Below are 27,740 nucleotides of genomic sequence, written 5' to 3' on the forward strand. Positions count from 1 at the left end.
CACGGGACCCCTGCGACCTATCCAACGCCCAGGTAAAACTTTATTCAGCAATTCGCGAGTTGGTAGTCCGAAATGCGGCGGTGCTCCATCTTGCCGAGAGAAAAAAACCCGTCGTTTTGCTAGGGGTAGATTATCCAAATAGGGCAGGAGTGTCATCTCGAGATGCTCTCTGTACAGTTCAGCAGTGAGCTTGTTGTTAAGAAATACGGGACCGATGAGAACATCCCCGTGTATGCCACACCACACATTTAACCTTGGGTCAGTCTGATGATGAGGATCTACAGCAATGTATGGGTTCTCGGTTGCCCAATACACAGCGTTATGTCTATTCACTGTTCCGTTTAGATGGAAACAGGCCTCATCGCTGAAAAGAATATCAGCTTCAAGGTGTGGCTGCTGCGTACGTCTTTCAGTAAACCACTCACAGAACTGCACCCGTCTATCTGTGTCATCTCCATGTAGTTCCTGGACAAAATGCACACGATATGGATGGAAATGATTTCTGGATAGTATCCTGGACAGGGATGCTTGACTGATGACACATTCTTGAGCCACTTTTCGTGTTGACCGTGATGGACTGATTGTCAGCTTAGCTAGTACGCTTGCTCAGGTTGCATGGTCTGTTGCTGTACGTGGCCGCCCAGACCCGTCGTTTGTCATGGATACTGCCTGTTGCCTTGAACCGCTCCAGTAAACGACCAATGGTTGCATGATGTGGCTGTGGTTGATCTGGATGCCGTCTGTGATATTCCTCCGCAGCTTCCCGTAGACTCATCCCTGCAACATGGATAAGAACCATTTCCACCCTTTCCTGAATTGTGTACTGGGACATTGTTGTTGATTACTGGAAAAAAAAGAAAAATTCAACATTTCGGTCATGATTTAAAACTTATTTTCCAACAATTTTGTTCTTGTTTCCTGCACACAATGAAAATATTACAAATGCAACATCACGGTCATGATATCAAACATATGTCCAACAATTTTGCCCTCTATCGTTTTTTCGGTATTTGCACAAATAACGGAGTTGTCCTATGTCGCGCGACTTTTGAATCACCCTGTATATATATATTCAATATCGCGATATATCGCCCAACACTATAACCAGTAAAGTTGCAAAAAGTCCCCTTATGTCCTGGCTATGCCCATCCGTGTAACCAATGACCATCTCAGAAACGCAACGTCTGGCCGTGAGACAGAACAAACGATCTACGGTGACGTTGATATCTCGGAAACTGCCAAATGTATCTAAAAAAAAAAAGTGAGAATCATAGAACTTAAGACCTTCTGTAAACAAAAGCACGTGTACCCTAACAGTGTTGCAAACTTATGAAAAAAAATAATCCACATAGGCTACAAGATGTAAAAACATTCCATTTGTCAACAGATGCAGAATAAGCAGTGTATCACTGATGACCTGTTGAAAGTTATTGAATGTATGTAAAAAAAATAATTAAAAATGTACATCTTTCCTGGTGGCCGACTTTCAGACTCATCACCGAAGTTCCCTGGCTCGAATCCCGGCATGGGTGTTATTTATGAATGTCCCTTCATCAATTTCATCTGACGATTACTCATTCTCATCGTCGGGATTAGCCAAAAGTGGAAGAAAAGCAACGCTAAATTAAAAAAAATCAAATACAAAATTTATATCTTATCCCCCACGAGTAAGACGGTTCCGTACCAAAGGATTAATTTTCTCTCATATTTTACTAAAAAAAACCTTGCTAGAAGAATGTGACACATTGAGATAAATTGCGTTTTGAAACCGGGGTTTCTTCATTAAATTTATTTGATGTTTGAAAGTGTTATGATTTATTATTATAGATAATGAAAGTAAGCTAATACATATGATTTGATTGACTAAATTAATAATTATTAATTAGATAAAACTAATGGAAATAACTCATTTGGTTTGATTGATTTGCTTTATTTTATTTCCCCTCTTGTGCCACTTATGGCTAATTTGCGAGGATGGGGATGAATGATGATGATATGATGAATCGATGAATGGACATTCACAAACATCCATGCCCAGGCAGGGATTCGTAGCGCGATGTGCTAACCACTCTGTCACGGGGGCGGCTAACTAATTTGGAATTCAAATATCACCTATCTCTCATCGTCTCGTAACTAATGACAAATGTGCGTGTCACAACGTGGTCGATCTACACCTCAATGTCATACATTCCAGTATCCTCCAGAGTGTACTTCAACATCTCTAAAGTTACTTCATCCAAGAACACAATGGTATGTCCTTGTCATCCCGTTCAAAAATGCTGGATTATGCAGCAAAGACACCAAGGGAAACTAAAACGGCAACTTAGAGAAGCATAAAAGTGGATAAAGATGACTGTAGAATACAGAAATATTTTGAGGCAGTCACATGATATTGTACGCTACATATAAAACAAAATGCATATTTGGGGGTGAATTTTTAAATATTGTCACATTTTTCTTCTCTCTTGTTGAGAGGTGTTCATTTTAAATCAACCTCCCTCACCTCACGGCCTGCACTCCTTCACCCACAAAAGTATTCCGGAGTGTGAGGATGTCACAATCCGGATGGTGAACACCTCTGGATTATAGATCGACTCCTGCGTCCCACCCCCTCCCCCATCCCCGGAGAATCGTCACTGACAATGTGAAATCACACTATCATATACCGACATTCGACATACCACTTCATTTCTGTACTTGACTTAGTGAGAAGTATTGAGGTTGGCAACAGCCTAATAACGGATTTCTTCCGCAGCATGTAGTCCGTTCTATGAAAGGACGCTAATGGAAGAGAAACGTGTAAATTACATTGGATTATACATTTTGAAATATATTTTCATTAAAGGTTTCTGTTTGTAATAATAATTCGTGATTATTGTGTAAATTACAATCGATCACGTGAACAGCGAGAAAATAGCGCCAGTTTCGAACATGGCGACTTCCATGCGTGAAGGAAGGTCTCCCGTGTTTTCAGAGTAGTCTTTCGGAAATACAACCGTTTGAAAAGTGGCAAGACGCAGGTTGTTCTTAACGTTTATGTGACGTTGTGTCGGTGCTATCCTGAGCAAGCAGTGAAGTTGGTGTCCAAGTGTAATTCTGTGTCTGCGTCTTTGTGTTTTCGGTGTGGTGAAAGAAAGGAAAACGACCGGTCAAGTTGTTGCTCGTATAAACAAGTACACCAATTTTGAGATAAGCGCAATACAACGCGAGGTGCTTTCGTATTCTTTCAATCAAAGAGCCGTCCTGTCCACTATGGGAAAGATGTTGAGAGTGATGATTGATGACGATCTCCCAAATTTTAGCAGTCGACGTTAAATCGCCTCTTGTGCCACGTTGAGTTCCTTTTTGGGAAACAAATTTGACAGACCGTACTCTGACAGGATGATGTCTAGCGCCAAAAATGCCTCAAATTCAAAAAGGAACTGCTGAATCAAGGTAAGAAAATACATTACTTGCATGAGACGTGCGTAAATAATGTGCTTATTATCGTCTTGTTTTCTAGTGCACGAGAAACCGAGAGAAAGATAAACAATCTCTTTTTATTCCCCGGCTTATCTTTGTTTAGCTTCGGCTAAAACTGGCGGAATATTTGTTGCACAAAGGAGAAAACAATACTCTACATGTCAACAATGTTGGGCAATAATTTGATGGAAGAGGAAGCAATAAAACCAAACGGCTTGAATTTACTGAAACGAATCTCTCACTCTCTTGTATAAGTTTGGCTCTGTCATACTGAGAGAGGAGGGGGGAAGGGGGATCTGTTAACCCAGTGTCAGATAAATGGAACTTTTGGCGCAGAAAAAATTGTTTATTCTTCAACAAGAACACGTATTTAATCACTTGTAGAAAATTTATTATACTTCAATGTGTAGATTATCAGTTAAAATAAGAATATGTTTTTCCATGTTACGTGAAATTAAAGGTTGCGAGTGAGCAGCATATGATGGCCGCACCATTCACGAACAGCTGGCGCGGAGTGATACGTTACTCGAAGTGAGACGGTTGTTTACAGAGGGTCGGAAGGTTCGTGATTCTTACTTTTAACTAACTCTCAAGCCGCCTTGAAACCGAAGGTTTATGGCTGCAGCTACACAAGCCTTCCATCTGTCCCTATACTGGGCAAGATCAATCCAATCTTTAGGTCCATCTCAACGTTACCCCTCCATCTTCGTCTTGGCCTTCCTACAGGTCTCTTACCATCAGGTTTCCCAACAACAATCCTGTAAACTCATCTTTCCTCTCCCATTTATATCGAGGATCAACCGGATCAAGAAAGTGTGGGGCGTTACCCCCACACCCCCTATACGCCTTCATGGCGTGGTGCTATGCACAGGGGAACACTTTACCTTTTACCTTTTACCTCTCCCATTCGTGCCACATGGCCTGCCCACCTAAGTCTTCTTGATTTAATAATTCTAATAATATCTGGAGAGGAATACAAATTATTTAACCTTCTCCGCTCACCTGTCTCGTCATTCCTCTTTCAAACATGTAATTTGATGTCCTGGCCCCATTTAGCATCATTCTATTGTTTCAACACTCAAAGACGATGAGAAGAATAACACGATGAGAAATGCTAACAGGGTTGAAACGTCGAGAATATTTTCCTGGCAAGAAGAGAAAAATAGTGAAAAAGTGTAATTGTATTTTTGTTATGTACTATTCTGCCACTATTCGCTAATTGCGACGATGATGATGCGAACATGAAAATGACGAAGGGACCCTCGCAATGAACGCCCGGGACTCGAACCCAAGAACTTCGTTGGCGAGATCGTAAAACGACGACTTGTCTCTATTGAGAGGATACGAAGCTGTTCATACACAAATAGACATTTAGGAGAATACCCTGGATATAATCGTAACACCTAAAAATATACAGCTACCATTACAATGAAACATAGCTCCTAAACTATATGAGATAAAGACATGCGGTTTCTTGCAACGTGTTCTACAGCTCTCAAAGATTTAATAAGTAGTGGTATTTTATTATTATTATTTTAATTTTTTTGTTGATGCTGCTATGCTGCAGCGTGTATGGATGGAGATCGAATATCGTCTCGACGACCTGAGGGCAACTAACGGGGCGCATGTGGAAGTGTTGTAATTGTAAATAAAACTTTGAGAGCTGTAGAACACGTTGCAAAAAACCGCTTGTCTTTATCTCGTATAGTTTAGGAGTTAAGTTTCATTTTAACGGTAGCAGGACTTTGTGGACCTGCTGTATATCTAAATATGGAAAAGAAATTTAGTCTCTTTGGTTGAATCCGAGCACTGGCTGTAATAAGTAATTGCATTGTGTCATTGCTTTGTGACATTCAATACGCACAATGCATTTGTGTCGTCGATTCAAAGAGAGAGGCATTTCCGTTTCTTAGACAAAGGCACGACTACCAAACGAAGTCAGCTTCGCTACGAGGGTTCGTTTTACACAGTCACAGGATATGCACGTCAATTATAAATCTCCAATAGCTTGCAGCAGAGCTTCCTTAGTGAATGTCTGCTCAACGAATTCGGTCATTGAGACACTATGCTGTATTGACCTGGAAATAATCATTTGTGTTTACACTCTTAAACTATTAAAGATAACTTTACTGGCATTTTTGTATTTGAAGCTGCAATAACTACATGGAGTGTGTGTGTGTAGGCATTCTGTTGTTTTTAGTTCCTCCACAGCCCACCAGGCGGTAGGCATTAGTGAACTCAAAATGGCAGACGTGAGCAATTTTTCTTTTGAGCAATGTAAGAAGTGTCAAATAACCACCCTAACAAGCAATTATATTCCATAAAATTTCCGTTTGCAACTCACAACACAATTTCTGGTACTATTCAGCTTGCCTAATATAAGGGGATGGAATATACGCTGTTAGAAGTTACTTTAAATTTACAATATTGTACCATTAGAAATTGACAGTGTGCCTGTTAATTTACGAAAATGAGACGCAATCTTTTTCTTCTGAACGCAGGCACATTCTTGACTTTGTCTTTTCCGTGGGTGGTAACCCCTTAACACACTCGTATGCCTATAATGCAGCATTGAAACGCAACAAAAAAACATTAAAATTTAAATTTGAATCGTTTATCTTGCATAAATATAGATAATTATTATATATTGCGGTTACTTGCAGCATTAATATATTTTTTTGAAACTGAATTATTTAAATTGCATCATGTTTGTGAAATAACCGTTAATACCATAAAAACGTCGTGGAAACTTTTTTTCTGTGTCTGGCTTTAGGACATAAAAGTAACATACATTGGACGTGAAAGAGGCTTCTAAGGGGCGAGGGTTATGGCGCAGCCTGCGCTATCGAGATTTTTTAGGGGATTTTTCCCCCTTCGAATAATATAAAATTCAACGTTTATATGCATTTCCAAAATATATGTAAAAATTTTACACCTTAAGTGCACCATATTTCATATTTAATCCATTAGATGAACAGAAGGAAGTGTTTAAGGGTATTATCGAAAGGGGGGGATATCCAACTCTTACATATTAGGCCTTAATTGACATATGGGTTCTAGGGGGGGGATTCTGAATTAAACGTTGGCGAGGGCAGTATCCAACTCTCTGTCTTAGATTATGGCGGGTATTTTAGTTAAAGGGAAATTGAGCATTAAATTCTTGTGTATTACTATTGTCTTAGACTGTTGCGGAAATTCTGGTGTGGAGACAGAATTATTTTCTTTGGAGGAGGCAATATCCACTCTTCAATATTAACAGCAAGTCTAGAATTGGCATGTTAATGTTGGTGGTAGGATTGCGTATTGGATTTAAAGGGGGAGATGGAAGCTCTTGGTAAAGTGTTAAATCTTAGATTGTCAAGGGATTTCTGTAGTGGAAAGGGAGTTCGAAAATTAAATTTTGGAGACTGTATTTAGCGATATAGTATCCACACGTTTTCGACTCCGAACGTGCCAAAAGAGAAGCTGGAAAAGACGAAATATCTCAGGATTGTAAGAAAGTATTGGCACGCCATTAAATTAATATTCTTGAGAGCCTGCAAAGAAATGGATGTAAAAAATGTATTGCTCGCAATGGTATTTTACGAGGATGCGTGTTTGGCGCTTTGCTGAGGATGAATGTAAAGTTTTATACTATAGCTGCATTACAAGACATAAGCGATATTATCGATGTTCATTAATAATATCCTTCTTAAATATATAATGCTTAGTGTTGATATACTGCTTAATTTAAAGCAGGTGCATCATATTGAACACAAATATATCGAATTCGCATTTCTAACTTCTTGTCACAGGTTTGCACTGAAGATAAAATCCACGTAATTATTGTTATGTGGTTACTAAAATAATTATATTTACCCCCAAGAAAACGGGGGGAGGGATGAGTTATTTGACAGCGGAACCGTATTATATTTTCGCCCTGAGCTTAGGGTTCTGTAATGTCTCTTGAAACAATAATTGAATCGGTCATACGGCTGGAGCATGTTATTTGGTTTGCCAAGGTTGAATTTTCTATCTTTATCGTAAGTTGTATAACAATTTGTGTTAAATACTCAAATCGTGAGTTTTATAAACCCACTCGCAAACACTATTTATATGCATATTTACATAATTTAATTTACTACAGTTAACCAATCAATGTGCTAACTTCAAGTTTTTTTGTTTTTTTTTTCGAAAATCGAACAATTAAAAAATATGGACAGTTTAACGTGGTATTTCATTCAAATAGACATCGATTATTACGTAATCATCCAAACAATTTTGGGGGATTATGATGAACGATTTTAGAGGCGGTCTTGAGTCAGGGGAACCCTTGTTTAGGGAGGAGGGCAGATGGAGTAGTGTTCAGTAAAGCTTAAAAAAAAAAGTTACTTTCGATATGATTTTGAGGGGGGGGATGGGCACCCCTGCGTCTATATCCCTTTCAGACCCTTCTATTGCTTGATGTCTGTGGTGGAATGCCTAATGATTTAGAGTTGCATTTGGACGTTCCAGACAAGTCAAACTGAATGCATTCACTTCCTGTTTCCCAAGGAATATAGAGATTAGGTAAAGCCATCCGAAGATTACCGATCTTGCACGAACGCCTGACGTCACCGGAGAAGCAGTGAGCTCGGCTGAAGTAGACGGCCCCTAGCATTTATATGGGAGATTCAGAGAGCGAAAGTATATTATTACGTTTAGGAGAGGGAAAATAATAATTGTCATCCTCCAAGATGGTATTGATTCATCCTTTTAATGATTAGTAACATAATTGAAAACGCGCTACTTTTAAAAGGGGGCAAAGTACATGTGAAAAAATGTATTTTGAAAATCCATATTCCTGAAACTTTCTGATGCGCTACAAAGAAAGTTGCGTGTTCTCCTTTAGAATTTCGTCATTTTACAAATCGTAATATAATTTTAACAAAAACGTGACATGCTAAAGAAGAATTAAAGAGTTTAAAAAATAATTGATTAATAGACTTAGTTTATTTTACTTCGCTATCTGTCACATATGGCTAATCGCAAAGATGAGGATGCGTGATGATATGATGAAATTGAAGAAAGGAAAGTAGACCCATGCCCGGGCGGGGATTCGAACCTGAGGGCCCTTGGCATCGTAAAGCGTTGTGTTAACCACTTCGCCACGGAGGTCAGGATTACAAGGAAATAAACAGAAATTGGCATCTATGTTTTAATATGCGAGAAACATTTGAGAGGAGGTTATTGAAGTAACAAATAATTATTACAAGACGTTGTGATGAAAATTATTAATATATCTGAAATATTGAGAGTTGACCTTGCAGTCTCTAAATGTACTTTTAGGGTTACGCAAAACCTTTACTCAAAATTGATAGTGTAAATTTATAAGCTATTAAAATTTAAAACTTATCCCTGTTCGAAAAGAGAAACTGCCAAGTCAAATTAATATTTCGTAGAAATACATATATTTGTCTTTCATGAGGCCAAGAGAGTATTTGGAGGGGACGCTGGCTTGGGAAGGCTATTGCCCTGGATCTCGATCTGCAAAGGGGCTTGCAGTGGGAAAACATTGCTATGAAATAGTCCAGAAGAAGGGGCGAAATGATTTTTTTAAATGGCTCAAGAATACAAAGATATAAGTGGATATTTGACAAGCTTAGTTTAAAACTTACAACTGAAGTCGTACGTGTGTGTGTGTGGGGGGGGGGGGTGGCTACGTGAGGTAACACAGTGGAATATGATTCACAATACTAAAATTAAAATAAATATGTGGGAACAATAGAAATCAAAATATGTTGTAGCTAGTGAGGGCGCAATAGTAAAGATGAGGGGTAAATCATATTTTCTCGGAGCAATCATTTTTATTATTCCGTTACATACGACACAAAAATGCACATTTTGGCTAAAAGAGCATTCATTCATTTATTTATTTTGTCGTTTTACTGGGGGCAGATAAGAGAGAGAGAGAAATTGTCGAACGAGAATTGGGGGGCGTTCCTGCCCCCCCCCCCCGTAGTGTGGTCACTGCCTACGGCTATGCTGGAGAAGAATGCATCAATTAATACGCTATTAAATAAAACAGATACTTTTAAAACTTTTAATCAAATTATTTGTGAACTATAGTTTAAATTTAGAGAGAGCACATTTAATTTGGATTAGTTAACTTCTGAAGCCTGCCATTTCCGAGCCTTCTTCCGGTGTAACTGCACTGCACTTTGAGCCGTAGCTGCTGCGTTCAGGTGGCGGAACGAGCAGAATACTAATTAAAACAAATATGTGACAAATATATATATAAAAAAAGCAACGTGTTGAAGCTATTGACGGCGCCAAAGAAAAGACAGAAGAAGAAGAACGTGGAGAGTGCAGTGATATTTTACGGGAAGCAGCAGGCACGTATCCAGGAATTTCTTTCGGGGCGGCGGCTGAACACCATTTTTTAAAGGGGTATCACAATTGTATGTTTAAGGCCAGTGGTGGCAATTGGGTTCCAAAATGTGTGTGTGGGGGGGGGGGTGGACAAGGAGACAAGCATTAAGTGTAAGCCATAGTGTGATAGTGTGGAGGCAAAAGAATGGGGAGCAACTATCTCCTAAATCGTCGCCACTGTTTAAGGCTGTCATTTTAATCAGAACGTGAAATCGGGACATTTTCTACCACTCAACTCCTCTGTTTCCATGCATTAATATTGTGTGTCGGAACCATCTCAGTATGTATGTTTGTCCATTTCTTCTCATCAGGCATCAAAACATCTATGTACCAGAAGTGTTTTTACGAAGGTGTTACACATGCACGGAATGCACAATCCACTCGACAACCAAGATTCAAACTGTGTGCAGGGAACTGGAATCAGACAGTTCACGAATATTTCTCTCTCATTCGAGCCTGAACACCACTAATGTGTCTTCTCCTCCCATGTTTGCAGCTCTTATGAAAGGCGAAACCCACCAAATTGTTCATATTCATGCCTAAGCACTGGCAAGTGTCTAAAATTGTTTGTGTGTCGAACCCAGTAGCCTTAAACAAAAGTATTTTTTATGCCATGAAATTCTCGGACTGCATATACAAAATTTGGCCCTGGCACAACCAAATCATCACTCAAAACTTTGATTTTCAGTTGATCTGTGCAGCTTATTTCTTGCTCCAAGGCCCAGCCCAATACTGCCGAAATATTCACTTTAGAGAGAGAGACCTTCGATCTCTTCGTCTTTCGACCCGAACTACTCGTAGCACTACTCGAAGTTCCGCTGTCGTCAATGTTTTTAGCTTTGGGACCGAACTGGAACTAGTGGTAGACTTCGTTACTTTACGGTATTTAGTCCATTTCATTTTCGAATCACTAGATCTTATAAAGCAACCAATGGACACTGACTGATCACTAATCGACTGTATGAATTGTCACACTTACCTCTGAAGTCTCCACCTATTCTGTTGTACAGATCAACCGGGAAATTGAAGCCGCGTATTAATATCCTCATTATATTCTAGAACGTTTCGCAGATATCACGATTCGTTAATATTGCCAGTAGTTCGACTCCTTCTCCTTTTCAAGAACGTTCCCTCTCGCTTTTTCCAGAGATTAAAAAATTACAATGAATCCGAATCGCCCTACCTGCGGCGCTACCTTTGTTGTGCAGCTTCCAAATGCTGACAAGGCTCTTCTACATAGTGTTCAAGTTCGCTACGACAACACCGAAAGCGTAAGAAAAGTTTACGTGCAATATTATCAACAACAGGGTTATAGAACATTCTCCGTCTTGCCTTGATAAGTATTTCTCTCCTAAAATTATCGTCCCATTATTAAAGAAGACAAAAACCTAATTTTATCTAGTGTAAAATGAAAACTTTCCTGGTGGGGGGAGTCCACGAGTTACGATCCCCACCTTGGATACGCGCTATAAACAATAACAGGGTCCGTAGAACATTCTCCGTCTTGTCTCGATAATTATTCCTCTCCTTAAATTATCGTCACATTATTCAAGAAGTCAAAAACCTAATTTTATCTCGTGTACCGTAAACTGAAAAATTTCCTGGGGGAGGGGGCTCGAGACACCTGATGTCCACCTTGGATACGCACTATTAACAATAACAGGGTTATAGAACATTCTCCGTCTTGTCTCGATAATTCTTCCTCTCCTTAAATTATCGTCACATTATTCAAGAAGTCAAAAACCTAATTTTATCAGTGTAAACTGAAAAATTTCCTTGGGGAGCGGGGGCTCGAACCACCTGATACCTACCTTGGATACGCGCTATTAACAATAACAGGCTTATAGAACATTCTCCGTCTTGCCTAGATAATTACTTCTCTCAAATTATCACCATATTATTCAAGAAGCCAAAAACCTAATTTTATCTAGCGTAAACTGAAAATTTTCTGAAGGGGGGCTTGAGCCCCCTGATTCCCACCTTGGATACGAGCTGTTACCAATAACAGGGTTATAGAATATTCTCCGTCTTGCCTCGATAATTATTTCTCTTCTTAAATTAACGTCACATTATTTTATTTGACACCACAAGAAACAAAAGATCTCATTTTATCTTGTGTAAACCGAAAACTTTCGGGGGGGGCTTGAGCCCCCTAAGCCCCCCCCCCTTGGATACGTGCCTGGGAAGCAGTCACGTTTATTACACCCTTACATTTACATACAATATTATAAAGTTCTGCTTTTAGATCTCGCACAATGCCTTTTTCACAAAAATGGGCAATCTCGCATTTTTTTATATCAATCAAGCTGTGATATTTTAGTTTTCTTCTGTTAGTTTTCTGATAATAGTTTTCACAGCTTTCCATAGCATTTAGGCATGATTTCAGTTGACAAGAACAAAATAATCTTATTTCAAAACATAGAGCAAAAAGAAATCCAACGCGCTTAAAACTCCCTTACATTAGAAGCCTGGAGAGAACAAAACAGCGGTTCCTTTGTAACACGATTTCTTGAAAACCATTTTACACATTTGAATCAACTTTGTGATAAATTGATTAGAAAGGATGAATCTTAACAGTAAAAGTTGTAACTTTTCCCTTGCTACTATATTTGAGAAGATATTCTTTGTCAAATTTCTCAATATTTGCATAAGGAACCAGCCTTTTCCGTGCCGAGTGTTTCGATGGTGACGTCATGCATCCACGGACAACTGCGCATACGATCTGCACCGCCGAACGAGCACCCCCTGCCTGTTTCCTTCTGCTTGCCACAGATTCAACTATAAAAAAAAAATCGAGAGGAATTAGTACGATAGCGTTAGTAACCAGGAGTTGACAAACGGGGAACAAGCAGCTTCCCGCATTCTTCTAATAATCCCGACAACTCATTTCAATTGCGCTCATCAAATCAGCTGCATGCCTTCTGCAGAGAGTGAATGCGCGCCATGAATCAAGCAGCTCTTATCAACAAACGAAAGTGCTGCCATCTAGAGACAAGACGCGCATTTACTTCGCTCCCGAGCCATCAAGATCATTGTTCGTAGAAACATTTTGTTGTCTATATCGAGGAGTCGTTCTTCTTTCTCTCCCATGGAATGTGCTTGTTTATTTTTATGTCACGTATTTCTACAGGTGTAGTTAATCCAAACAAACAATGAGAATGGTTAACGCATACGGTCGAACTCCAAGGGTTGTAGGTTCAAATCGCTTCACCGTGACTTTTTTCAGGGTTGTTTAAGATCCAGGAGACATAATCAGCAAGCGTAAATGGGTTCTGGACCGTAAAGAACCTTTTTATATTTTAATGCTTCTATTTTCGTTATTATTTGTCGGTCGTTTTGGCTAATCGCGGCGAGGAGTGATGATTAGATGATATTGATGATGCATATTCATAAATAACTTTCCAAGGCCGGGAACTTTTGGAACGAGAACGAAAGTCGACCACTCAACTCGCTTGGCCACAGAGACTGTAATTGGGTCCGTGTATGCGCACATGAATTGTCGAAACGTCGCGAAAATTGCTTCCTGAACTGCCCTAAACTTCTCCAACCAAACCACGTAGGCGTAATCAGAGCAGGCGTGATAGCAATCGAAAAAGCATGCATTCTAGTTGGTTAGGTTTGGTGCTCTCAGCTTACGTTTTGAAATCACGTGATACATCTATCGCGATGCTGGCAAACTCGCAACAAAATCTCGCACAGAGGGACGAACGGAAGGAATGGTAGAAAAATAGAAAAAGGTGGAGAAACAGGGATACAGCGAATAGAAAGAGAAAGAAAAATAGAGAAGTTGAAAGGAGAAATATGGAAAGAAAAATGGGAGAGAAAGAATGAGATTGAGGAGAATGAGAAACAGGAAAAAAGGGAGGGCCAAGAAACATAGAAATAAAAAGAAAGAAAGAAGTGAACAACCAAGGTCACCGAACACAGGCCACCTGAAAAAATTATACAATAAATATACATGGCGCTGCGACGGCAGGGATTCCGGGTTCGAATCCCGGCCTGGGCATGGATGTTTGCGAGTGTCCATTCATCATGTCATCACTCATCCGGGATGAGTCATCCCCATCTTCGCAAATTAGCCAAAAGTGGCACAAGAAGCGAAGTAAAACAAAGCAAATCAATCAATGAATCGAATCTGCTCTACGAAGTTATGTTAGTATCTAAATTAGTCTCTGAACCACAGAGAACATTGGTGCCACGGAAGTTGGAATTCCTCTAATACAGTGCTTTTCGAATGATTGACGGATACACTCTACGTATATGTTTCGTGCTCACCAATACAATAAAACAGTGAGATGGAATGAGGTTCTTCTTCCTATTACTGAGCTCTCATCAAAACGTTTGCCCCGTAATGAGTTTGTTTGCGCTCTCCTACATATGTCTGCTACTAACCTTTGCCTTTGACTGTACAAAAGAACGTAATATAGAGTATATCGTGCTTTTAAATTCCCCAATTTGTAATTCTTGCCCCAGAACGAGTCTAATAGGCCAATTGACCAGCAAGTTTTTGGCGTCCTTCTGAGGTTTCAGAGGAAAAAAAAGGTGAGAATGCGAGACGCGTGCGACAGCGTGGACCCAGCAGCGACTGCATTGACTGAGGACAGACTACCCCCATCTGTCTCGCCTACCCTTCCCAACTCCCCTAGCCGAGAGGGAAGCTCGCGCCGACTCGCAGCGTGTGCTCAGGCGAAGCAGTGTTGCCACATTAAGGGAAATTTCCCTTTTGCAGGGAAATTCGATCATAAATATATAAATTTCAGAAAAAATTGATACATCAGGCACAGTATTAGCACAGGTACTATTAAGTTTCAGTTACTTCACATTTCCACCCATTGCGTATGATCCTGTATGTCTATTTATACTTCGATTTTGTTTATTTACGCCACTTTCCTATATCTTTCGCTAATAGCAACGATAAAGATGAATGACTAATGTAATGGGCAATGGGGACTCCCGCGTAGTGAAACGTCGTTGCATTGTAATCAAGGGGTCCCGGGTTCGATACCCGGTGGAGGCACATAGTGGTTAGGAGGCCACTTTAAATTTTATAGGTCCAGTCCCGATCAGCATTCTGTGCTCAAAACTCAAAAGTGAAATCAAATCAAATAGGCAAGGGCACACACCAGTGCCCCCCCCCACACCTTTCCCCACCTTTTGCCCTCGCACTATGCTAACCCTTATCTACCAAGGGAAAGCAAACTGTCCTTGCCCCTCCCCCAGTTTTGGAATCCAATCGCCGCCTCTGGAAGAAACTTTGAACCTAGGACATCTGTCAAGCAGGCATGCATCTAGAAATATGTTTCGGGGTGGTTCAGAACCAAGTGTCTCAAAATAATAATAATAATAATGTTTAAACAAAAATAATTATTATATTAAGTAGATGAAAATAGTATTAATTAAAATATTCAAATTAATATTATATTTTTATTACATGAATAGGTAAAAGGACGGTATAAGAATAATGATGTAACAGCCCGTATTCATTATCTGGCTTACGTGAAGTTAAGGTTGGCAAAATTTGTACAAAGAAAAACCTGCCCTGGCAAGGAAATTAATGTCAAAAAGATAAAGAATTGAACATTTATTAAATATATATGAGTTTGCTAGATCCAGTTGACGAAAAGTAAAGTTCCTGGTGATACTTTATGAATGTTACGTTGTAAGTAGTAATAAATCTTGCAAAAATCTACTTTGCCACTGTCATTCATAGTAGTATGATAACAATATATTCCTTGCCTTCAAATAAGTTTGGCGCAAATAAATAACTTTCGATTAAGGAACAAGCATATTTTCATTATTTAATTTAAGATATTTCATTACTTTCATTAATTAAGTTTTGTAACCATTAACTCCGGACACCCCCCTCCTCCTAAATACGTCCTTGCTGTCAAGGTAGCGATAAGATTGGCTACGGACATGGGAGAACGAAAATACAACAACTGCTACTTTTATTATTATTATTATTATTATTATTATTATTATCATCATCATCATCATCATTATATTTCATTAGGTGCAAGGGAAAATGGGCGAAAGAGGGAAATTTTGTTCCTTCGAAAGGGAAATTTTGTCAGATTGTGGCAACACTGAGCCGAAGCAGCGTCGCATCTGCTTGCAACTGTCATCATAGCATAGCGGATCGATCACCGCCCAAGAGTGCAGTTGCAAGTACGGTGCAAACGGTCGCACGTGTCTCTCCCGTTTACATCTTTTTTTGCATGCGTGAGTGGTTTTGGTGCAAGTCCAGTGCCGGAAATAAGTGCAGCGAGAAAGTGTGCGTTTCTATTTGTGGAAGAGGCAGGCGTGCAGCGGGGAAGTAGTGTCTTGGATGTCAACACGTGTGCCAAATTATTCGCAGGGCTTACTTGCAGCTGCTTGAAGGTCTCTTCCGGACGAGGTAAGCTGCTGATCTTTGTCAAACGTTCAGTTTCAACGCACAAATAGCAAACGAATGCATTCACTGTTCGTGAAGCGAGTAAGTTTATCTACGCAGTAGGTGATGTAAACATTGATAGAAAAAGGGGGGGCTAATTTGTGTGGGGGCGTGGACGCCCATCCAAAAATATACATTCGACTCCTTCCCCCCCCCCCCATTGCTCACGATCAGCAGTGGTGAATAAACATTATATTTTCTGTTGCTGTACGGAAACAACTTGACATTTGTTCTTCTATTATCTGTTTGCAAGAACATCTCTTGAATTTCTTCAAAAATGTGTATGCTAATTGAGCCTTTACTGTAATATACTAGACCATTACAATCAACGCGAGGTCGGGTACTTAAGTGCATAGGCGTGGGCAAGGGGGGCAGTTGCCTTCCATAATTCCGGACGTGGGGCATATTACTCCTATAATAGTGTTGTCCCCTCAAAAAACACCACTTGAATTTGAAATTATCTCATTCCTGCATCTCCATTACGTAATAATTAATGTAAATTACTATGACTGAAATCAAACTATACGTGGAAATATATATTTTTAGGTTAACATTAGTTTTCGAAGGGGGAGGTGTGGCCATCCTTGCCCCCCCCCCTTTCCAGACGTTCAATGCCCCGGTATTATTATACTCCGATGAAAGTAACTACGGGGAAAGGTGTGCAGTGGCAATTGTCCTCTCGACTTCAAATATTATACAAATAAGAATACATTTCGTAAAATGCCATGGCATCCCATTATTTTTTTTGCGCCCTATTAAATCAATACTGTTTTCAATTTGCAAAAATTTGGATCGAATACATTTTCTTGCTCGCTTCGCTCGCAATTTATTTTCTGGAATGCATTGTAAATTTGCCAGAGAGAGAAGTGAGAACAAGTAAGTACCAGTGTTGCCACATGAAGGGAAATTTCCCTTTTTGAAGGGAAATTTGGAGGTAATTTTAAGTTAAAAGGGAAAAGGGAAATTCGATTAAAAATAGCGAATTTTCAGGGAAATTTTAAGACAGACTCAACATTAATTATATTAAACATTATAATAGATTCCAGTTTTGAAAATGAGAACTTATATATATTTTTTTTTGTCGTATACTTTGTTCTGAGAGGAAGGGTTGAATTTGGGTTGACCCACATCTGGCTACTGTTGGGGCCGGAGGTCATTGGCCATTCACCCTTATGTCCCGGCTTTGAGAGTGGGAGTCCGAGGGTATTTTTTATATAAAGCTTTCCGCGGTTCTCTGAATTTTGCCTCAACCACTACATGTGAAAACAATAAAGCTCTCTTTGTCACAAGTTATTTTTACTTCAGTCCTCAATGGACACTGGGTTATTCGTCGTGTGCGAGTGTTTGGTGGAAGCTGTGTCTGTCTGGCCGATGGAAGAAGAAGGGAAGCAAAGGAAACGATCTGCAACTCCAGAATATATTAGAAAACGTTGTGGAGAATTATCGGAAGATGAAAAAACACCGCGGAAACAAGTTAAAAAATTACGTGCAAAGTGGCAAGAATGGATTAAATTTTAATAAAAACTTGCTGTGTTTAAGAAGTTTCCACCTAATATGTGAAATTTACCAGAATAGAACATTTTCTGCCACTTTTGGCTAATTGCAAAGATGGGGATGAGTGATGATATGATGAAATTTATGAATGGACACTCACAAACAGCCATGCGCAGGCCAGTATTCGCAACGCTAGCTCTGTCAATTTCTGTCTCTTTTTCTCCCTCTGTGTGTTTGTCATTCGACGATTCCGAAACTTTTGTGGCCCATTTCTTCTGAAGGAAAGAACAGTGTGGGGCAAGTGAGTGAATCATTATGTGATGTTAATATTGTGCACTTCTATATATTGTTAATAATATATAATAATAATGCACTCCCCAAGCAAAACGTTTACTTTGGACGCTGCCTAAATATTGCATCCAATACATGTATTTTGGCTAAAGATAATTACCAAGTTCTTTCGTGTTTTGGGGGATTGGGCGTGTTTTTTTTAACCTCTCGCGTGTCCCTTTTTCTTTAGCCGTAACAGAATTATAGCATACAGCTTTCGCCATCTATATTATGCAGGCTGTATCCTAGTGGCGGATAATGAGTCCAAGATCTGGGCTATGTCACGTGGTCCTACCACCAACTCGTAACAAATCAGGTTGCCAACTCGTAACAAATCAGGTTGCCAACTCATAAGGAATCAGGTTGCCACCTCATAAGGAATCAGGTTGCCACCTCATAGGAAATCAGGTTGCCACCTCATAGGAAATCAGGTTGCCAACTCATAGGAAATCAGGTTGCCAACTCATAGGAAATCAGGTTGCCAACTCATAATAAATCAGGTTGCCAACTCCAGAATGAGCATCATCATTTCACTGATATGAATAATTTTATTTACAATATCTGATCGATTTTCCTCCTGTATTTTATTCTCTAGACTTCAGGCTTCGGAGATAGCCTAGCTAGCCTAGAATATACGCTCCTGCTGTATCCTAATAAAGTACACAAATTTAAGAATTTATTTCGACTAAACTATATGGAATACAACAATGATATTTGTTGTGTATCAGTGAGAAACACTTCAGTTTTCTATGAAGTCTGCAAATGTTCATTGAAGACGAAAATATTAAGTCGCACATTTTTTACGTGGCTGTTTGGTTCGTGTCTGTGCTTCATAAGAAACAATGTCCTTGTGGTGGTCAAGTGTAAGTGGCAGAACAGTCGGATGCAGCGGGCAGATGTCCAGAGGAATATTTTCCTTCCAGCCAGGTCTTTTAGGAAAAGGGGAAACTGGAGGGAAACGAGATTTAGGGAGTTGACACGCAGCATTCTTACGCGTGAACAATCGTCCCTTTTTTGTCGGAGAACGTGCTTCGGGGAAGACAGGGAACCACTGATTCAATCAACGATCTCCAACCACGGACATTTTGAGTGCACCGGTGGAGTCAGTGTTCGCGTTTTCATTTTTAAAGGGTGCTTCGAGTCCTGACAGCTGGCGCATGTCTTGCGTTTGAAACAACACCGTCGAAATGTTTACAAGCTTTTATTTCCACGTTTCCTTTTCCAAAGCTATTCCTTAGCTACGTTTTCTTTTCGTGAAGTAAGTGATCCACTCTTGGTCCAGGGGCGTACTGGCCCTTAACAGATTAATACTTTGAAGCGTGATGCAACTGCGAAAGCAGTTTAAATTACGTTGGAAACCTTAAAAAATTAAAAAAAAAAAACTATGGCTAAAGAATTTATAATGCAACTATTAAATTCACGTCATTGTGCGACGTGGTGTAGCCTGAGACTCATGGCGGTCTTGATTCACCGCTGTCCCTTCTGGCGTCGCCACTGAACGTTTTATCTTTTGTACCCTTTATTTAGTACGTTGATGGATGCCCCCATATGTGTCATCTCGCAAGGCTGCTTTCAGATCGAAGCCACAAGTGGCACATGGCACATCTTCAGTCCGTAAAAAGATGCATTCACTGCGCATGCGCTACACCCAGACCGTGGCTACGCGATGCACGTATAGGTGGCTTTCGTGTGACGTCAGAATTCGCACCGCCGCCATGTTTGCGGCCGAGTTGTTTTGTCGTCTGGAAGGAAATGCACGTAGCTTTCGTTACACCTGCTCCAACTAAACGTTTATTGTTAGTACTGTGTAAGATTTCGGTAAAACATTGCATACAATTACTGACAATGTTCTGTCATCTGGAAATGACGGTAATTTTTCGTGTTGAAGCTCTTTGCGCAGTCGACACAAAAATATATGGAAAAAAGGCGGACTTTTGCGGTGTAGATCCATATGAACTGGACGATAACGAAATGAAAAGGGGACTAAACCTTTGGCCAACTCTAGTTCACGTGTGTTTAATGACGACCCGGCTACCTGGAATCAATACGTTTTCGTATTTATTAGTGGCTCGGATTCGGCTTGAAATATTTACATCCAGTACAGATTTACTAATATTTTCAAGGCTCTGCCACTATCGTCTCCGTTTCCCTTTAAGGTTTGTTCAAGCGCTGTAACTTAAAATGTTGAGTGCTCAAAAACAGTCATTTCACTCCTTCCTTTAACAATTTGGGATATACCGGCCTTCGTGGCGGAGTGGTTAACACAGCGCGCTACGATGCCAGGGGTCCCGGGTTCGAATCCCAGGCTGAGCATCGGTGTTCTGATAAGTTTTACTTTATCAGTTTCAACGTAACCACTCAGCCTCGTCTTCACGATTAGCCAAAACTGGCATAAAAGCGAAGTTAAATCAACCAAACCAATCAATCAATTTGGGATACTTTGGTAGCAGTGGTTTCTTTCCTGACAGTACACAAAGCCTACTACCGGCACATTTTCTCATGGATCGAATAATCGAAACTTATCGGAAGTATCGGCACCTTTCTACAAAAAACAACAACAAAGGAACACTATTGCAAGTATGATTAAACACACCAGTTCGATCCATTTGTACTAAAAGTCACAGAGAAAGTTGGCATATAAACTTTCCTGAGAGGAAATGTTCACTGCACACTTTGTAATATTTGCTTTGTTCGTTAATGTTGGCACGATTTACTTTCGCCAACCACTCGACGCGGTATCTTCTGATCAACAATAATTATCGATTTCCGTGCCGTGAAACGCACCTTCTGTTCTTTCTCGGAAAATTGGAGGATGAACGTGAGTTTGTTAAACAGCTAACTACGGCACAGTACCATCGTAAACAAGGTTGCAATCTCCCGCCCGCCAGCTTGAATTCCGTATGTTTACAAGAACCGGCCTCAATCATGGCTGCTCGATCCCACAATGCAACAGTTTGTGACGTAGGTGAAACACATTCGAACGCCACTTTACGTGCCGTCGCAGTTCGTGCTGAATGTCCAAATTCTGCAGGTAAAAGTTACAGCAGCGCTTCTCGGAAAAAACAGGTGCTGGTTCGAAAACAGATACTCGTCCGGTCGGCTTCCTCTCGAGCTGTATCAAAGATACCGAATGGCGTTCGAATCAGGACTTCAACTATATAGTTTCAACTATATAGTTTCTCGTGTCACTCCGGAACGAAAGGGTGCATTTATTTTTGAAGGCTCATTTGTCACATTTCACTTCGGTCTGAAAGCTCGCATGTTAAATTCGCGAACTCTGCGTTTTGGACTTTTTATTATTATTATTATTATTATTATTGGTGTGATCGTGCTTTCAAAATCCGCGTATTCTTTCATTTTCTGTTTGCGACCGTCAAGATTGTCATTTCAAGGCTGTGACCTGGCCCTTGAGTTGGCAACACTGACGGTGTTCACTGCAACAGGGGTCTCGCTTGTCGCACGCAACTCAAAAACCCTCTCGATCAAGCGCTCGTCTTCTGACGGTAGGCTAAACGCAGTGTATTTATGTCAAGATATTTAAACCTAACAACTAAGGCATTCTGCGCTATCGGAAGACGAAACGGCGCTGGACCAAGAAGGTTTTGAGTTGTACAATGAGTCATACCACTACAACCGCCCTTTGGAGCACGTTGTCTCCAAAGCAGGTGAGGTATTATCTCCCCCGCGTTATCACTGACCGTTAGTCTTGGTTTTCACAGAGGAGCGTCTCGCTCAGTCAAGAATTCCAAACATCCAGCCACAGAGAAGATGGAGCACGTTTGTCACTCACTCACCAGGCCATTATCCTTGTCTTGAAGAGTGTGGTTTATGCCGTGAGCATGGTAGGGATAATCAGACCGTGTAATAAATGTAATAAAAAATTATAATAATTATTAATATTCGACCTGCTCAACGTCTCACTAGACAAATGAAAATTTTTATTTTCGTCAGTAATTTGTACATGGCTCGTCTCGTTCAAGAAACATCTTTCAAAGTAGGGAGAAAATGTTATTGATGAAATTTCCTTTTTGTAGCCTCTTGCATCTAAATCTCATGGGCTATTTGGAATTTTGAGAACTCGTTGATTAAATGGAAATATATGAAAACATGAATTTCTGATCTGGTTCATGCATTTAAAAATCATTTTACCGTCTAACTCGTATCATACTTTCATTATTTTTACAATAATAATAATAACAATACGATTTATGGTTTCCTTCTAATTTGAAATGAAGAACTTAGTCATTTTCAGCTTTTTTTTTGGCTTACAATTGCAACAGCAAAATACTTTATGTAAAATATATGTTACCATTATGATTACTGAGTAGAAAAAATCCTTATCGCAAAACATGCAAACAAGAAATCTTGTAATCTCAATTGGTATTTTCTTTATTCTTAAATGCATACAAAAATTAGGCTGTCAGCTACGATATTTGTAATTTGAGTTGAGTATACAGCGTTACATTTCATATTTTCTTATGAAAAAGTATCAACAATTTCCCTCGAGATATGAATGTGTCCTGAAGTAATTTAGGTATTTTCTCGTAGCTACAATTGTTTTGTTAATAATTTCATATCTTCCCCAAAATTGTAGTTTCCTGACGAAATGTGAGATAAGCGTTTCCTGTTTACACCTGAATCAAGTACTGAAAGCACCCACCCCTTTCCAAACCTAAAAAAAGTTATAATTCGTACACCTTCGTTTCGGAACTTTCGACTCACATTGTAGAGAATTTTGTGCCAACAGTTGAAGTCTTCCTCTCGTAAAAGATTGCACTGTTCTGTGAACAGTATCTTATCTACGTCAGGCACAAACATGTTAAGTATCAGCTGAAAATGGAGAAGTGTATAGAGAAGGTCACTGATAGCCGGGAACAGTTTACTTTGTCCAAAGTTGAAGGAAGGAACACTTGGACTTTTTGTGCTTCAAATACAATGAATTATTTACTGTGCATGAATCTTATACTTGAATGGAAATAGTTTTACTTCGAATCCTCAATAATAATCTCGTAATAAATTAATTTATAACATTAATTATTGCCATTGAGAGACAATATGTAATTGGTAGATTTTTGTAATCTAGTGCTAACATTTAAAGTCGTACAATTCTAGTGTTTTCCTTTTCTGCCGTGGATATCTCTTTCAATGATAGTAAAGTGTACTTCCAGTCAGTGGCGTACGCAAGGGGGGGGTTACGGGGTTTAAACCCCCCCCCCCTTGAGCTTGTGAAATATTATGAAAAATGCTGTGGAAAAAATTTTGGCATGAGTTTACAATACCGGATCACACTCCAATTTCTATAAAATTTCGCCTACTTACTAATTTCGGTGTCCTGGTGACGTATCTGTAGTTCATATTTGGCGGTCACTTGTTAAAATTGTACATTTACGTGTAGAACTTGTAAAATAACCTTGCGATTTACCACGGTGATTGTCCATACACAGCAATTCGGAACCATCTTTCTTTCGATATTCCTCAATGGTCTTCCTTTATGCACGACGAGGAATGCCTACGAGGTTAGGTTAGGTCTGTTAGGTTAGGTTCCATTAGCATAAATACAAAGAAAAATGGAACGAGTTTACAATACCGGACCACTCTCCAATTTCTATGAAATTTCGCCTACTCACTAATTGTGAACTCCTAATCACGAATATGTTTGTAAACTCATGCCCAATGTTCAATACTCTGGCGTACGCAGTTTTTTTGGGGGGGAGGGGCCGGAATAGTAAATGTGGATGACACATGGCTTCGTTTTGGAGGGCAGGATGCATAATAAAATATTTCGTATTTTTGGAGCTTTTCAGTCTATTAAAATTGTATTCAAAGACAAAAATGGTAATCGGGACTCACTTTAAAAGAGGTTTCGTATTTACACATTTTGTTTTTTTAAAGTTCTTAACGGATTTTTATTTGAAAATTCTGATTTTCTCAAAATTTTGGTAGGGGCTGTAGCATCATCGGTAGAGGCATGCATATTTCGTTTTTGACAAAAAGAAAACGAAATTTGAAATAACACATTGCAATGTTAATTTTTAAGGTTTCTGAAAGGTGTGAGGTGCATTTTCCTACCCTGTTTTGTCACGAAATGATGCGAAATGAACTGCAAATTGCGAAATAGACTCTTAAACACGAAATTTACCGTTTATATACCGACGCGACACTTTCTGAAGTCTGAAGTATCCTGTGTGTTATGCAATTCACGGAAAATTGATTAATTTTGCTGTAAATATTTGAAAAGCAAAAATGGACTCCTCTATACAGGAATAAACTTAATATTCTGGTAATGATTTAATGTGCTATTAGAAGGGATATGTTTATTTTGTGTAATAGTTCAGTTTTTAAATCAATTGGGATTATATTCACATTTTTAAAACCAAAATGTAATTTTATATACCGCTTTTTCACCGATATAACAGCGAAATTTCATTTTATTTACAGCTTTTGAACCCGAAATTGACTCTGTTTTTATACTGAAATTTTGCTTTTTTATTTACCAAAAGTATGTGCCTCTAACCATCGGCCATGCCTCTACGTACGCCAGTGTTCAACGAACATGTATTTTTTTTGTGTGAACAATGAGAATTAACTAAAGAAAGTTCTTGGTTCGTTGTTAGAGGCTAATGTATAGACAAAGGCTAGGTGGACAAGAATACAGTCACCAGTCTGCCTTCCCATTGTATTATTTACCGCAGCACGTTTGAATGTCTCTCTTTAAAATGTCTCACCTTGTTGACTAGACAATTATTCAAACGACAATAAGCTTAACTATTGGAAAATGTTTTGTTGGTAAGAACAGTGAGACAATCCAGATGTGAATTATCGGGGACATTTATGCGGGGAAGAAGCCGGAAAAATTCCAACCAATTTCGGGAATCGAATCCGGATCTCCCGCGTGGTTGTCAGATGCTCTACCGACCAGACCATCGCAGCTCCTTGGATGAGTTACATACTTTAATTCTTTCAATTTATTTTAATATATTTTCTTGTTTTATGGATTTTCTTCACCCTTAAAATGTCTCACCTCGTTGACCAGACAAAAAAAAAAAATAAAAAAAAATGCTCCCAGGATTTGATAAAAATTGAATGATTACAAAGTAATTTCTTTCTATTGTTTTCGTAAATGGTATATTTATGTAGATCTCTACTACATAATAGTAGTAGTGGTATTAGTAGTATTATTAGTAGTAATTCAGCTAATTAATTAATTATAAGTATTATTAATTAATAGTGATTATTATTATTTAATTAAAGTATAATAAATCAAAGGTAATCTGAATTTGGAGAAAGTTTTAGAAATAAACCCCCCCCTTGACGAAATCCTGCGTACGCTACTGCTTCCAGTGCAAGGTGTGTACATGCCCCGCATAGTGTTTCTCGGAATACGAAAATGGCCTCCCCGATGGCACAGTGGTAGCGTCGTCGCCTTGTAATCGATACCCGGTAAAGGTTCGGATTCTACTTATAACTGTAGGACCAGTCCCGATTAGCCTTAATGTGCATAAAGTGGATGTGAAACACCAACTCAATCTGAATGCGAAAATACATATAGTGTGTCAACGGCTGAAGTGGTGAAGCGCACCGAGCCTCTCACCCCGCTGCTGTAGGGGTTGATTTCATTGATTGGTTTCGGTTTATTTTACTTTGCATTTATGCTACCTTTGGCTAATCGCGACAATTCGGATGAATGATGGAATTGATGAAGTGACACTCTGAAAACACCCATGCCCTCTGGTGTCGTACGTAACGCCTCTAGCCACTCCGCCATGGAGTCCGGCGCTGCTGTAGAGGTTTAAGAGTTGGCACACTTGGCTGGTTTCCAGCGCGTCCTTGGAATTCATAAGGTGAATAAAGTCGGTGGCCAACTCAAAATGTCAACTTTTCACCTTTTCCTTCGCTCGTCAGGACCTTGGGAGAATGTTTCTAATTTCCTTCTGGCGTCAAAGGACACCCAAATGTCCGTCCAGGTTTGCCCTATTTTTCAAAATATAAGGCAGATGTTTTGAACGAGATTCGAAGAAATGATACGTGTTCGCCCACAAGAAGCACCTTACCTGTCGGATTTCCATAAATACAGGCAAAATAAGGGCCTCCTTAGTGGTAACGTCTTGTAATCAAAGGTGTCTCGGGTTTGATACCTGGTGGAGGCACATAGTGGTTCGGATCCCACTTTAAATTGTATCTCCAGTTGCGATTAGCCTTTCTGTGCATAAAGTGGGCTTGAAAAGAGACCCAAAAAAACATGGCAAATTATGAGCATGAAAATGCATATAATTAATAAGGGATGGTAGGCGGTGCGACTTTATTCTGCACCATTCAGTTTCGTATCGTCAGAGACAAGCCTAATATACACGATGCCGGTGGCTGGTGTGCTAGTTGGATGTGCGATTGGTACGGGTATGCATATTTAGTTTTTGACGTGATGACTGACGAAATCACGAAATCTGAAATAACACATTGTAGTCTTAAAGTTTTCTTGTTCTTGAAAGGTGTGAGGTGCATTTTGCAATCATATCTTGTTGCAAAATGAACTTGAAAATGCGAAATAAACTTTTAAACACGACATTTAGGTATTATTCACACCTTCTGAGGTCTGAATTATCCTGTGAGTTATGCAAATCACAGAAAATGGATTAATTCTGCTGTAAATATTTGAGAACTTCTTTACACAGGAACAAACTTAATACCGTCTAAAGTTTGGTGTTTATACGATACTCTGATAACTACATAGAATGTGCTATTAGAAGGGAAATATTTATTTTGTGTAACAAGTGTAGTTTTTAAATAAAATTTGTTTTTATTCACCATTTTAACACCGAAATGCAATTTCGTATACCGCTATTGGTTGCGAAATATGCCAAGTTTTTGTACCGACTGCGGTCAGTTGTTTAAAATATTCAGGCGGGTTTTTAACACGAAAAATGGGCTCGAACCCGGGTCCTTTCAGCCAGCTAGGCGGATTCCTCCCACAATTACAGTGGCGTCAATACCAGAATGATCAAAAATGGAAGCAATCGTAGCTGTTGTTGTTGCAATTGATCTAAATACGTAGCGATTATGTCGACTTCTAAATTCAGAACTTTTGCACACAGTACACATGGCTTTTAGCGATTGGAAAGACGGTCGAAGATGGACGAGCTATCGTCCAGCTCAAAAGCTTTGTCAAAATGTCCGAGGCCTTTCCGATAATCGGGACCAAAACGTATTCCACTCATTTTCATTTTCGGGATGTATTCGCACGAACCTTGGAGTGGGATCTTCTGTCCTCGAAGATTCGACATGGCTGAAGAGCTATCAACACCGGACGTGGTCTCCACAAGCCTCAGATAAATAAGATTATATTTTCTTCACAATGTTTTTTCATGATAGCAAATATTCTTCAAAAGCGATCAGGAGTCCAGATGATACTCAAAATGTCAGATTGATCCTTGACTGCATAAATAGTTATTCAATGTACTTTTACCGGCCATCCTAAATAGAAACAGAAAGAGATGTTCCGATGAGCCCACTTTTTTTTTTTTTGTTCTGATTACTCAGAATCGGTGGTGGCTATTACGGGGGGCGCCTCCCACCCTTGACACTTTTGCCCCCGCGCTACGCTTAACCTTATATATAAAGGGGAAGTAAACTGTCC

General features: G+C 39.5%; 1 protein-coding gene across 2 annotated transcripts in view; it reads left to right on the forward strand.

Moving 5' to 3' along the window:
• The window catches only part of DAAM (disheveled-associated activator of morphogenesis-like protein), a 460,107-nt gene that overhangs the window by 7,132 nt on the left and 425,235 nt on the right, over positions 1-27,740 (forward strand). Inside the window, exon 1 of one of the 2 annotated variants that reach the window (XM_083114204.1) lies at positions 16,130-16,249. The exons of the other annotated variant lie outside the window; for it this stretch is intronic. The gene's annotated coding sequence lies outside the window, so the exon portion shown is untranslated. Of the gene's footprint in view, positions 1-16,129; positions 16,250-27,740 lie in introns of those variants that run through there. 2 annotated transcript variants of the gene reach the window in all.

Source organism: Lepisma saccharinum, chromosome 28, assembly GCF_977018435.1.
Source record: "Lepisma saccharinum chromosome 28, izLepSacc3.1, whole genome shotgun sequence".
NCBI classification, from domain to species: Eukaryota; Metazoa; Arthropoda; class Insecta; order Zygentoma; family Lepismatidae; genus Lepisma; species Lepisma saccharinum.